This window comes from Medicago sativa, chromosome 5 (assembly GCF_051527215.1).
Source record: "Medicago sativa cultivar Bolivia chromosome 5, Bolivia_mono, whole genome shotgun sequence".
NCBI lineage: Eukaryota > Viridiplantae > Streptophyta > Magnoliopsida > Fabales > Fabaceae > Medicago > Medicago sativa.
In genome coordinates this window covers 20,563,616-20,575,370 of record NC_140753.1, presented here as the reverse complement: position 1 = coordinate 20,575,370, position 11,755 = coordinate 20,563,616, and the positions used below count along the sequence as shown (strand labels likewise).

Genomic DNA, 11,755 nt, shown 5'->3' with positions numbered 1-11,755 from the left:
CCCCAGAGTCTCTCTCGCCTCACTTCATTTCTCAATTTTTCCTTCCTTATATCCTTCTCTCTTCTCTCTAAACTTTCTCATCTCCTCTCATACCTCATTCGTTCTTCCTCTAACCACCGGCAGCAGCCTCCCAAATTACCTCCAAATGTACTTCATGGAAGCTTTTCTTGCCTTCAGATAAATAATGGTTTGTTTGTGTTGAACATTATTCAATGGTAAATTCCAAAACCAAATCATGATATTGTGGAACCTGAATCCAATAATTTTCTTCAATAATTTGTGTGTTGAAGTGTCATTTATGTCTACTAAAACCTAACTTAAAAGTTGTGTTTTCTTCAGTCTATTATCAAACAGGGTCGGACCCTGGGGTGCAAGCAGCGCTATAGCACCGAGCCTCCCCATGGGCCTCACAAAAATACTCTTTCTCTGATACATACCAACGCGAGTGTTCCATTCCTCTCACCATCAGTGTTTCGTTTTTCTTCTTCCTTCATGGTTCAAACGCGATTGCCGACTACTCAAACGTTTCCTCCGACTGCATCTCTCAAATTGCTAAATTGGCTGATTTATGTTTTAATTTTATGAATTTTATGAGGCTGACAAGTTCAAATGGAGATTAACATGTATAATTTTATAAGTTATACAAGTTCAAATAGAGATTAACGTTTTCCCCTTTCCAAAACAACACTAACACTGTTCTATTTCTAATTTTATAAGTTTTTGGTTATTCTCTATTTTTGGTGGTTCTGTGCAAGTTTCCACTTTCCTTTTTTGTTGTTTTGTTTTAGGCCTATTAGAATTGAGTCCTCTTACTTTTGTTGTTAGGTGGATGTTTTTTTGGGAGGGTGGTTTGAGGTTTCTCATGTATATGGTAGTGATTTTCACCTTTGGGTGTACCGCATATATACGGCACCTTGTATTTATCTTTTAAAAAATTTAAATAGAACATTGTTTTTTTTAAAAAAAATACATCTTTATTTTATTACGGGCCTCATTTCACTTCCAGCACCGAGCCTCCAGATTCGTAGGAACGGCCCTTTTATCAAACTTAAAATTTTACTGTGATTCTAAATTCAGAAAAAATTATAGTTGTGAATTGAGGAATAAGGAGAGCAGCCTAATATAATGTTTGATCAAAAGAAGAAAACAAGTAATGGTCAACTGAACACTCAGAATTTGGACAATAGATCAAATAATGATAAACCAATTAGTCCTAAAGATATCGAGGTTTCAATTTTTGAAGGGTCTGAAAATTCCTTATTTCCTTCAAATATAAGTTTGGTCTCATTCCCAAGGCTCATAAGTTGATATTTTTTATTTTTTTTAAATTTAAGCCATTGTAGCAGTATCTTTCAAAAAAAAAAAAAAAACCATTGTAGCAGTGATATAGCATTTCAAGTATAAAATAATTTTCTCTATGTATAATTTTGTAGACTTCTCTGTGTTTTTATGTGTTGTTCTTTAAATATTATGACTATTATTAGATAAAAACCATTGTAGCATTTTTTGATTTGTGTTTATCAATTGTTTGTGTTGAAACATTTGCAATTTAGTATGGGCTGGATCTCCATAACATTAAATGATTTTATTAGCAAGTACCAAATTGAGGGAATCATGTAGAGTTGATACACATCTTGACTCTTAAGGTATATGTTATAAGCTTCAGCTCTTGAAATAGATGATAAACATGATTAATTTTGATCACAAAAGCTTGCTATATTCAAAAGAGTTGTGAATTATGGAAGCTCTTGAAAGCTTTAAGCTCTTGATAGGTTGCTATACACATTCAGTTTGTTTTACAAGCTATGAAGCACGGACACTCCTCGGATTAGGCGTGTCCCGGTGTCAGACACGTGTCGTGTCCGACACCGACACGACACCGACACTTGTAATTACACTGAATTATGTAATTTTTTCAAATTATTAGCTGTGTCGGCGTGTCGGTGTCCGAGTCGTGTCCGGTGTCCGTATCCGTGCTTCATAGTTTACAAGACTAATTTTGCTTTCATTTGTGAAGAGATTTGCATTTTCTAACTTCATTGTTCTTATTTTGAAGTTGTAGGAGAATATGGAGAAATTTTATAAAAAGTTTGAACCCTTGATTCAGGGTACTGGTTGTTAGTTTCGAAACATTGAAATTGATTTTATAAATCCATATATTGTTTCAATTGCCATTGATTTCATTAGAGGAGAATAAAGGTGTTGACAAGAACGTTGACGGCTCAGGCTATGAAGGAAATAAGGATTAATAGATAATTTTTTTTAAGGAACACTCCATTTCTTTATATTTAATTGTGTGAGCTCTAGCCATTAGGTTACTTGACAAAAAAAGTAAAAATTTAAAATTGTATTGAGACAACCCCAACCACCCAACCCCATTATGTATATATACTTTTTTGGTTACACCATTATGTGTATATATTGTTTCGAAGAGTTTAGTATTAAAATTTAATTAAAATTCAAATACAATGTCGAGACATTGAAAATTTCAGAATGAAATATGTGTCCAAACATATCAAATACTTCTTATTCTGATCACATTTATAAGTAATTTTTGTTTTTTTTAGATTAATTAATGGGTTAAATATGTTATTGATCTTTATAAATATGTTAACTTTTCGTTTTAGTCTCTCTAATTTTTTTCTTCAACTTTTAGTCTCCAAAAATTTTCCACCTTCACTTCTGGTCCCTCCTTTAAAGTAAACTCATATGTAGAATTCATATTTTTAAATAAAATTTTGCAGAAAAATTCATAATATCATAAGAATCATTCTAAAAAAAGTTAGAATTTTTTTACAAAACATGAATTTAATATGAATTTGTATACTTTTGAAGGTTAAAAATTCATATTTAATTTGTGTTTTGTTAAAAAATTCTATTTTTTTTTTTGGGATTTTTTTACAATATTCTATACATTTCTGCACAATTTCATTAAAAAATACAAAAATTAACTCAAAAATAGTGTTTTTGAAAATTTTATAGGAACTAAAAGTTGAAGGAAAATTTTATAGGGACTAAAATGAAAAGTTGGTATATTTATATAGATAAAAAACATATTATTTTTTTTTTATTATCCTTAACCAATATCCAGGATCCTTTTTTTTTTCACCTCCCCCGTTATCTACTGCATCATGTTTCAATCCATTTCTACGATTTTGGAACACGACATGTTATCTTTTTCCTCCGTTCATCGTTTTCTGCTTTCTCCCTACAATGTCACCACATCAATAACTCTACCTCAACCACCACCAACCCTCACCTTTACAACTCTCTCTCTGATTAATCGACCCCCACCTCATCCACCACCTATAAATCTGGTCTCCATGGTATCAACCTCAATTGCAAACAGGATCTCCAAGCGTCCTCCTAGAAAGCCACCATGGAAAATTTGTGTTTTGGTTACTTTATCACTGTCGGTTTTGAGATCTAATAATTGTATTGGAGTTTTTATGATTTTCATGTTTTGTTTATTTGTTCGCGTTCTTGTTAGTTTTCAGTTGGTTCAAGTTTGTGCTTCACGTGTTTGCTGAAAAGCTCGAGAGCAACTCCTTTTGTTGGTACCGTGTTTTGAGTAAGAGGCTTATTGTGGTTATCACCAAATTCAATATGCTTGCAGCCTTACAAATGAATTGTCAGCATGTGGTTGAATTGATCATTCCAAAGACCACCAATAGTCGATATGTGCGAACACCTGCAACAATTTTTCTCCGAGGATGGATACAACTAAAGACTATGGATTTTCATTAATCTTGATCGTTGGCCATTTGTTCAAGAATTTAGTTTGGCTGTTAGGATTAAGAGTTTGGTTTATGACTGTAATTTTGCCTTCTGAAATTTCTATGTGTATCAGTGACATTTATTTGGCTTTCAAAATGTGGATGAAAAATGTTCCAACTCATAGCCAATTAGATTGTACTCTCATTATTGTAATATTTGAATGAAGCTCTTATTTTCATGTCAAAAGAAGAAAAAAAATCCAGGATACCGATTATCACGACCCTTTTATTATTTGAGTCATACTTGTAACGCCCGTCTTAATTATTTAATTAATTTAGCGAGGTTTTGAATATATTTATAAATATATGCTTATATGATTTATGATTTAAGTGATTACATGATTGATATGTGTGAATTATATGATTCATGAAGTTGAGTGATTTATAAATGAATTATGAGGAGTATATGATTTTGTGAAATTGTTACGTTGGGTGACTTATTTTATTATTAAGTAAAATAAGATATTAAAATAAAATACAAATATTAGAAGTGGGGTTGTTTTGTGAATTTAGAAAATTGGTGTGATAATTTATACATATTTATTAGTTGCTAAGTATATAGTCAGAATTAGAAGTAGTTTCTTTATAAACATATACATATATATAATGATTGGAGGACACGGAAGTCTTATTGAAAAATCAAAGTGTGTATGTTTGTGGACTATGATAACCTAATTTATATATAAATACATATCTTGGAAATATGATGGATATACCTCCTGCGCCGCACACAACCAAAAAGGAACCTAATGACCCTAAGAAAGAAGTCTCGCATAGTAGGCAAATTATAAGTCTCAGAAGCCGTTCTTGATTCATGGAGGGATTACAATCGCCGTCATCTATTATTGCTGGTTTTATCGAATGTTGTCAATGGATTTGCAAATCAACCATATCCCTCTTCACGGGTTTATAAAGCAACCATGATTAAACTAATTGAATTTCTAGTTGTCGTTGATGATGTGATGTGAAAGCTTCAATCCAGGTAAGGGTGAGACTAATTTTCAATACTATTAAGGGTATAATTCTATAGGACGAATTTAACATGATTAGGTTGAGTTTTGGTGAGAATTGGGAATTAGGTTTAAGACCAATTTTGATGATTGAATCATGAAAAGATGTTAGATTGATGCAAAATTAGTGTACAGACCTTAGATATTGCTTAAGATGATAATTAGATGCTATTTGGATGAAAGAATCATGAAGATAGGTGAAAAGTTGGAATTTTTAGGTTTCTGGCCGTACTGACATTCATCGCTCGCACCTGCGAGCAAGAACACTCGCAACTGCGAGCTAGAACCCAGAGCTCGCAACTGCGAGCAATTCAACTCGCAACTGCGAGTGACCTGTAAGCTCGCCATTGCGAGCAGAATAACTCGCCACTGCGAGTAAGGACTTAGGAACCTAGAATGCACGCTTTGCTCGCCACTGCGAGCAAAGTTACTCGCCACTGCGAGTTAGACTGTTAGTTGCCCAAAATTGTCCCGATGCGATCCTTTCGCACGTGAAGTCTTGAGTTGACCTTAGAAGTAAGTAAGAGAGCTGTTAGGATACTTTCATAAGCTCCAGAAGTTTGTTCAGGTGACTGAGATTAGTAGTGTTGTTGCATGAATGTTATAATGATGCTTTATGATACTTATGTCGATGTAATTCATTCCTTAGACAATGTTAACGCATTCAAGTGTTATTAAATGTTGTATCTTGCTGCTGTTCCCTGCTATTGACTGTTAGTGTCTTGAAGTTGCATGAGTCGGTCTATGTTGTTGGAATTTAAGAAGTTGTCCATGATTATGAGTCGTATGAGTTGTTCATGTTGTTGTCTAAGCTGTTGAAAGCTGAGTTCATTGCATACTCATTAAAGTTGGGGGCTTTAGGTCCGGCAGCCTTTGTGCTCATTAAAGTTGGGGGCTTTAGGCCCGGCAGCCTTTGTGCTCATTAAAGCTCATTAAAGTTGGGGGCTTTAGGCCCGGCAGCCTTTGTGCTCATTAAAGTTGGGGGCTTTAGGCCCGGCAGCCTTTGTGCTCACACGTTGAAGAGCCTATTATGCTCATTTTTGTTGTTGATTGGTACCACATGCATTTGCATATCAAGAAGTTTCATGATGGTCTAAGTTGTTAAGTTGTTGTTGAGTTGATAGAGTTGCATGGTCAAAGATGAGTTGTATCGTCAAGTCAAGTGTTAAGTTGATCATGATTTGAGATGGAAATTAGTAACAGTATTTGATGATTGTATTTTGTTATGAAATGAAAAATATGTTAAGTGTTAATTGTTGAGATCTTATTAATGTTTAACTTGTTAAATGCATTTTATTGGATTATATGCTTAATGTATTGATTATGAAATCTCACCCCTTCTGCGTATATGTTGCCTCGACCGTGGGTAATGTGCAGGTAATAAAGATTAGAGGCGTTCGTGAGTGGACTCCTCACTTGGTGTCTAGGTGCTCTGATACGTAACGGGATGGGGGCTTGCTTTTACTTCTATTCCTTACGTGTCTCTTTTATGAACTAATTTATGAGATTTTCCAATAAGGCCTGTGTGCCAAGACTTTTAAATGTTGAACTATTTTCCGCTGCAACAGTTTAAGATTCTTACGTTGTTGAATTTGAAGGATAATCATTATTATCTGTTTTTAAGATTTTTAAGTAGTATGTGACATTCCGTTATGAATTAAATACTCTGATTTAAATGAAATTTTCAAGTTGGGAAAACGGGGTGTTACATTTGGTATCAGAGCAGGTCGGTCCGTCCGGCCAAGTAGTTGAGTCGCGTTGTGTCGTTTTACAGTTTTGTACTGTATCTAAGTTGTACTTATTGTTGATTGTTATGTAAAGAACCAATACCTGGTATGAACTGGTTGGAGTACAACCATGTTCGTATTAATTGTTTTAGCAAGTCGGTGTACTTTTCTTCCGCCGAAGAAGAAAGTGGAGCAGAGTATTTGTCTACTAAGCAGCTGAAGCAGTTAGCACGTGATGGAATTTTGATGGTTTCGTTGATGGCGTAATTGTCTATTGAGAATCAAGCAGTGAGTGATAACTTGCAAATTGTGTGAGGATTTCCCGAAGTTTTCTTGAAGAGATTGTTGTTCGATCTTACCGGCACATCAGGAAGTGTCTGCCGCCGAAGAGAGAAGTTGAAAAAGCGTTTGACGACGGCTCCAGTTTTGATTTTGCCGAAACCTGATGAACCTTTTGTGGTGTATTGTGATGCGTCCAAGTTGGGCTTAGGTGGTGTACTTATGCAAGATGGTAAGGTGGTTGCTTATGCATCAAGACAGTTGAGAATTCATAAACGAAATTATCCTACTCATGATCTTGAATTAGCTACAGTTGTATTTGTGCTTATTTGGAGACATTACTTGTATGGTTCGAGATTTGAGATGTTTAGTGATCACAAGAGCTTGAAGTATTTGTTTGATCAGAAGGAATTGAATATGAGACAGCGAAGGTGGCTCGAGTTGTTGAAGGATTATGACTTTAGTTTGAATTATCATTCGGGTAAAGCTAACGTTGTTGCAGATGCCTTAAGTAGGAAGACTTTACATATGTCTGCTATGATGCTTAAGGAGTTTGAATTGCTTGAACAGTTTAGAGATTTGAGATTAGTTTGTGAAATGTCGTCTCGGAGTGTTAAGCTAGGAATGCTGAGAATTGATAATGATTTCTTAAAAGATATTAAAGATGCGCAGAAAGCTGATGTTAAGTTTGTGGACTTGTTGGTTGCTAGTAACCAAACTGAAGATAGTGACTTCAAGGTAGATGATCAAGGTGTGTTGAGGTTTCGAGGTAGGATTTGTATTCCAGACAATGATGAGATAAAGAAGATGATTCTTGAAGAGAGTCATAGGAGTGGCTTAAGTATTCATCCGGGAGCTACAAAGATGTATCATGACTTGAAGAAGTTGTTTTGGTGGTCTGGATTGAAACGCGATGTAGCATAATTTGTGTACTCTTGTCTGATTTGTCAGAAGTCGAAGGTAGAGCATCAGAAACCTGCTGGATTGATGACACCGTTAGATGTACCAGAATGGAAATGGGATAGTATATTCATGGATTTTGTGACGAGTTTGCCGAATACTCCTAGGGGGAATGACGTCATTTGGTTGATTGTTGATAGATTGACGAAGTCGGCACACTTCGTTCCGATCAATATCAATTTTCCTATAGCTCAGTTGGCGGAAATTTATATTCGAGATATTGTGAAGTTGCATGGTGTTCCTTCAAGCATTGTGTCAGATAGAGATCCAAGATTTACTTCGAGATTTTGGAAGAGTTTGCAAGAAGCTTTAGGCTCTAAGTTGAGATTGAGTTCGGCTTATCATCCCCAAACAGATGGTCAGTCGGAAAGAACGATTCAGTCACTCGAAGATTTGTTGAGAGTATGTGTACTTGAGCAAGGTGGAACTTGGGATAGTCACCTTCCGTTGATAGAATTTACTTATAATAACAGCTATCATTCAAGTATTGGGATGGCACCTTTCGAGGCTTTGTATGGTCGGAGGTGCAGGACTCCGTTGTGTTGGTTTGAGAGAGGTGAAAGTATGGTTTTAGGACCAAAAATTGTTCAACAGACTACTGAGAAGGTGAAAATGATTCAAGAAAAGATGAAAGCGTCGCAAAGTCGACATAAGAGTTACCATGATAAGCGTAGGAAAGATCTTGAGTTTCAAGAGGGAGACCATGTGTTCTTGAGAGTTACTCCGATGACCTGTGTTGGTCGTGCATTGAAGTCAAAGAAGTTGACTCCGAAGTTTATTGGTCCGTATCAGATATCGGAAAGAGTTGGAACGGTGGCGTACCGAGTGGGTTCACCACCGCATTTATCAAATTTGCATGATGTGTTTCATGTGTCGCAACTGAGGAAGTAGGTTCCATACCCGTACCATGTGATCCAGAGAGACGATGTGCACGTAAGAGACAACCTTAAGCGGAGACTTTACCAGTGAGGATCGAGGATCGTGAAGTGAAGAAGTTGAGAGGCAAAGAGATACCTCTTGTGAAAGTCGTTTGGGATGGAGCGACTGGCGAAAGCTTGACGTGGGAGCTAGAGAGTAAGATGTTGGAGTCTTATCCAGAGTTGTTTGCTTGAGGTAAATTTTCGAGGATGAAAATTCTATAAGTTGGGGAGAGTTGTAACGCCCGTCTTAATTATTTAATTAATTTAGCGAGGTTTTGAATATATTTATAAATATATGCTTATATGATTTATGATTTAAGTGATTACATGATTGATATGTGTGAATTATATGATTCATGAAGTTGAGTGATTTATAAATGAATTATGAGGAGTATATGATTTTGTGAAATTGTTACGTTGGGTGACTTATCCTAATTTATATATAAATACATATCTTGGAAATATGATGGATATACCTCCTGCGCCGCACACAGCCAAAAAGGAACCTAATGACCCTAAGAAAGAAGTCTCGCATAGTAGGCAAATTATAAGTCTCAGAAGCAGTTCTTGATTCATGGAGGGATTACAATCGCCGTCATCTATTATTGCTGGTTTTATCGAATGTTGTCAATGGATTTGCAAATCAACCATATCCCTCTTCACGGATTTATAAAGCAACCATGATTAAACTAATTGAATTTCTAGTTGTCGTTGATGATGTGATGTGAAAGCTTCAATCCAGGTAAGGGTGAGACTAATTTTCAATATTACTAAGGGTATAATTCTATAGGACGAATTTAACATGATTAGGTTGAGTTTTGGTGAGAATTGGGAATTAGGTTTAAGACCAATTTTGATGATTGAATCATGAAAAGATGTTAGATTGATGCAAAATTAGTGTACAGACCTTAGATATTGCTTAAGATGATAATTAGATGCTATTTGGATGAAAGAATCATAAAGATAGGTGAAAAGTTGGAATTTTTAGGTTTCTGGTCATACTGACATTCATCACTCGCACCTGCGAGCAAGAACACTCGCAACTGCGAGCTAGAACCCAGAGCTCGCAACTGTGAGCAATTCAACTCGCAACTGCGAGTGACCTGTAAGCTCGCCATTGCGAGCAGAATAACTCGCCACTGCGAGTAAGGACTTAGGAACCTAGAATGCACGCTTTGCTCGCCACTGCGAGCAAAGTTACTCGCCACTGCGAGTTAGACTGTTAGTTGCCCAAAATTGTCCCGATGCGATCCTTTCGCACGTGAAGTCTTGAGTTGACCTTAGAAGTAAGTAAGAGAGCTGTTAGGATACTTTCATAAGCTCCAGAAGTTTGTTCAGGTGACTGAGATTAGTAGTGTTGTTGCATGAATGTTATAATGATGCTTTATGATACTTATGTCTATGTAATTCATTCCTTAGACGATGTTAACGCATTCAAGTGTTATTAAATGTTGTATCTTGCTGCTGTTCCCTGCTATTGACTGTTAGTGTCTTGAAGTTGCATGAGTCGGTCTATGTTGTTGGAATTTAAGAAGTTGTCCATGATTATGAGTCGTATGAGTTGTTCATGTTGTTGTCTAAGCTGTTGGAAGTTGAGTTCATTGCATACTCATTAAAGTTGAGGGCTTTAGGCCCGGCAGCCTTTTTGCTCATTAAAGTTGGGGGCTTTAGGCCCGGCAGCCTTTGTGCTCATTAAAGTTGGGGGCCTTAGGCCCGGCAGCCTTTGTGCTCACACGTTGAAGAGCCTATTATGCTCATTTTTGTTGTTGATTGGTACCACATGCATTTGCATATCAAGAAGTTTCATGATGGTCTAAGTTGTTAAGTTGTTGTTGAGTTGATAGAGTTGCATGGTCAAAGATGAGTTGTGTCGTCAAGTCAAGTGTTAAGTTGATCATGATTTGAGATGGAAATTAGTAACAGTATTTGATGATTGTATTTTGTTATGAAATGAAAAATATTTTAAGTGTTAATTGTTGAGATCTTATTAATGTTTAACTTGTTAAATGCATTTTATTGGATTATATGCTTAATGTATTGATTATGAAATCTCACCCCTTCTGCGTATATGTTGCCTCGACCGTGGGTAATGTGCAGGTAATAAAGATTAGAGGCGTTCGTGAGTGGACTCCTCACTTGGTGTCTAGGTGCTCTGATACGTAACGGGATGGGGGCTTGCTTTTACTTCTATTCCTTACGTGTCTCTTTTATGAACTAATTTATGAGATTTTCCAATAAGGCCTGTGTGCCAAGACTTTTAAATGTTGAACTATTTTCCGCTGCAACAGTTTAAGATTCTTACGTTGTTGAATTTGAAGGATAATCATTATTATCTGTTTTTAAGATTTTTAAGTAGTATGTGACATTCCGTTATGAATTAAATACTCTGATTTAAATGAAATTTTCAAGTTGGGAAAACGGGGTGTTACATTTGGTATCAGAGCAGGTCGGTCCGTCCGGCCAAGTAGTTGAGTCGCGTTGTGTCGTTTTACAGTTTTGTACTGTATCTAAGTTGTACTTATTGTTGATTGTTATGTAAAGAACCAATACCTGGTATGAACTGGTTGGAGTACAACCATGTTCGTATTAATTGTTTTAGCAAGTCGGTGTACTTTTCTTCCGCCGAAGAAGAAAGTGGAGCAGAGTATTTGTCTACTAAGCAGCTGAAGCAGTTAGCACGTGATGGAATTTTGATGGTTTCGTTGATGGCGTAATTGTCTATTGAGAATCAAGCAGTGAGTGATAACTTGCAAATTGTGTGAGGATTTCCCGAAGTTTTCTTGAAGAGATTGTTGTTCGATCTTACCGGCACATCAGGAAGTGTCTGCCGCCGAAGAGAGAAGTTGAAAAAGCGTTTGACGACGGCTCCAGTTTTGATTTTGCCGAAACCTGATGAACCTTTTGTGGTGTATTGTGATGCGTCCAAGTTGGGCTTAGGTGGTGTACTTATGCAAGATGGTAAGGTGGTTGCTTATGCATCAAGACAGTTGAGAATTCATAAACGAAATTATCCTACTCATGATCTTGAATTAGCTACAGTTGTATTTGTGCTTATTTGGAGACATTACTTGTATGGTTCGAGA

General features: G+C 36.3%; 1 long non-coding RNA gene across 1 annotated transcript; it reads left to right on the top strand.

The window, feature by feature from the left end:
• Positions 1-9,315: 9,315 nt before the first annotated feature.
• On the top strand, positions 9,316-11,068 carry LOC146920905 (uncharacterized). The gene is made up of 2 exons (XR_015010741.1): positions 9,316-9,414; positions 10,770-11,068. It is a non-coding gene; the product is annotated as an uncharacterized LOC146920905 (long non-coding RNA).
• The last annotated feature ends 687 nt before the right edge of the window (positions 11,069-11,755 follow it).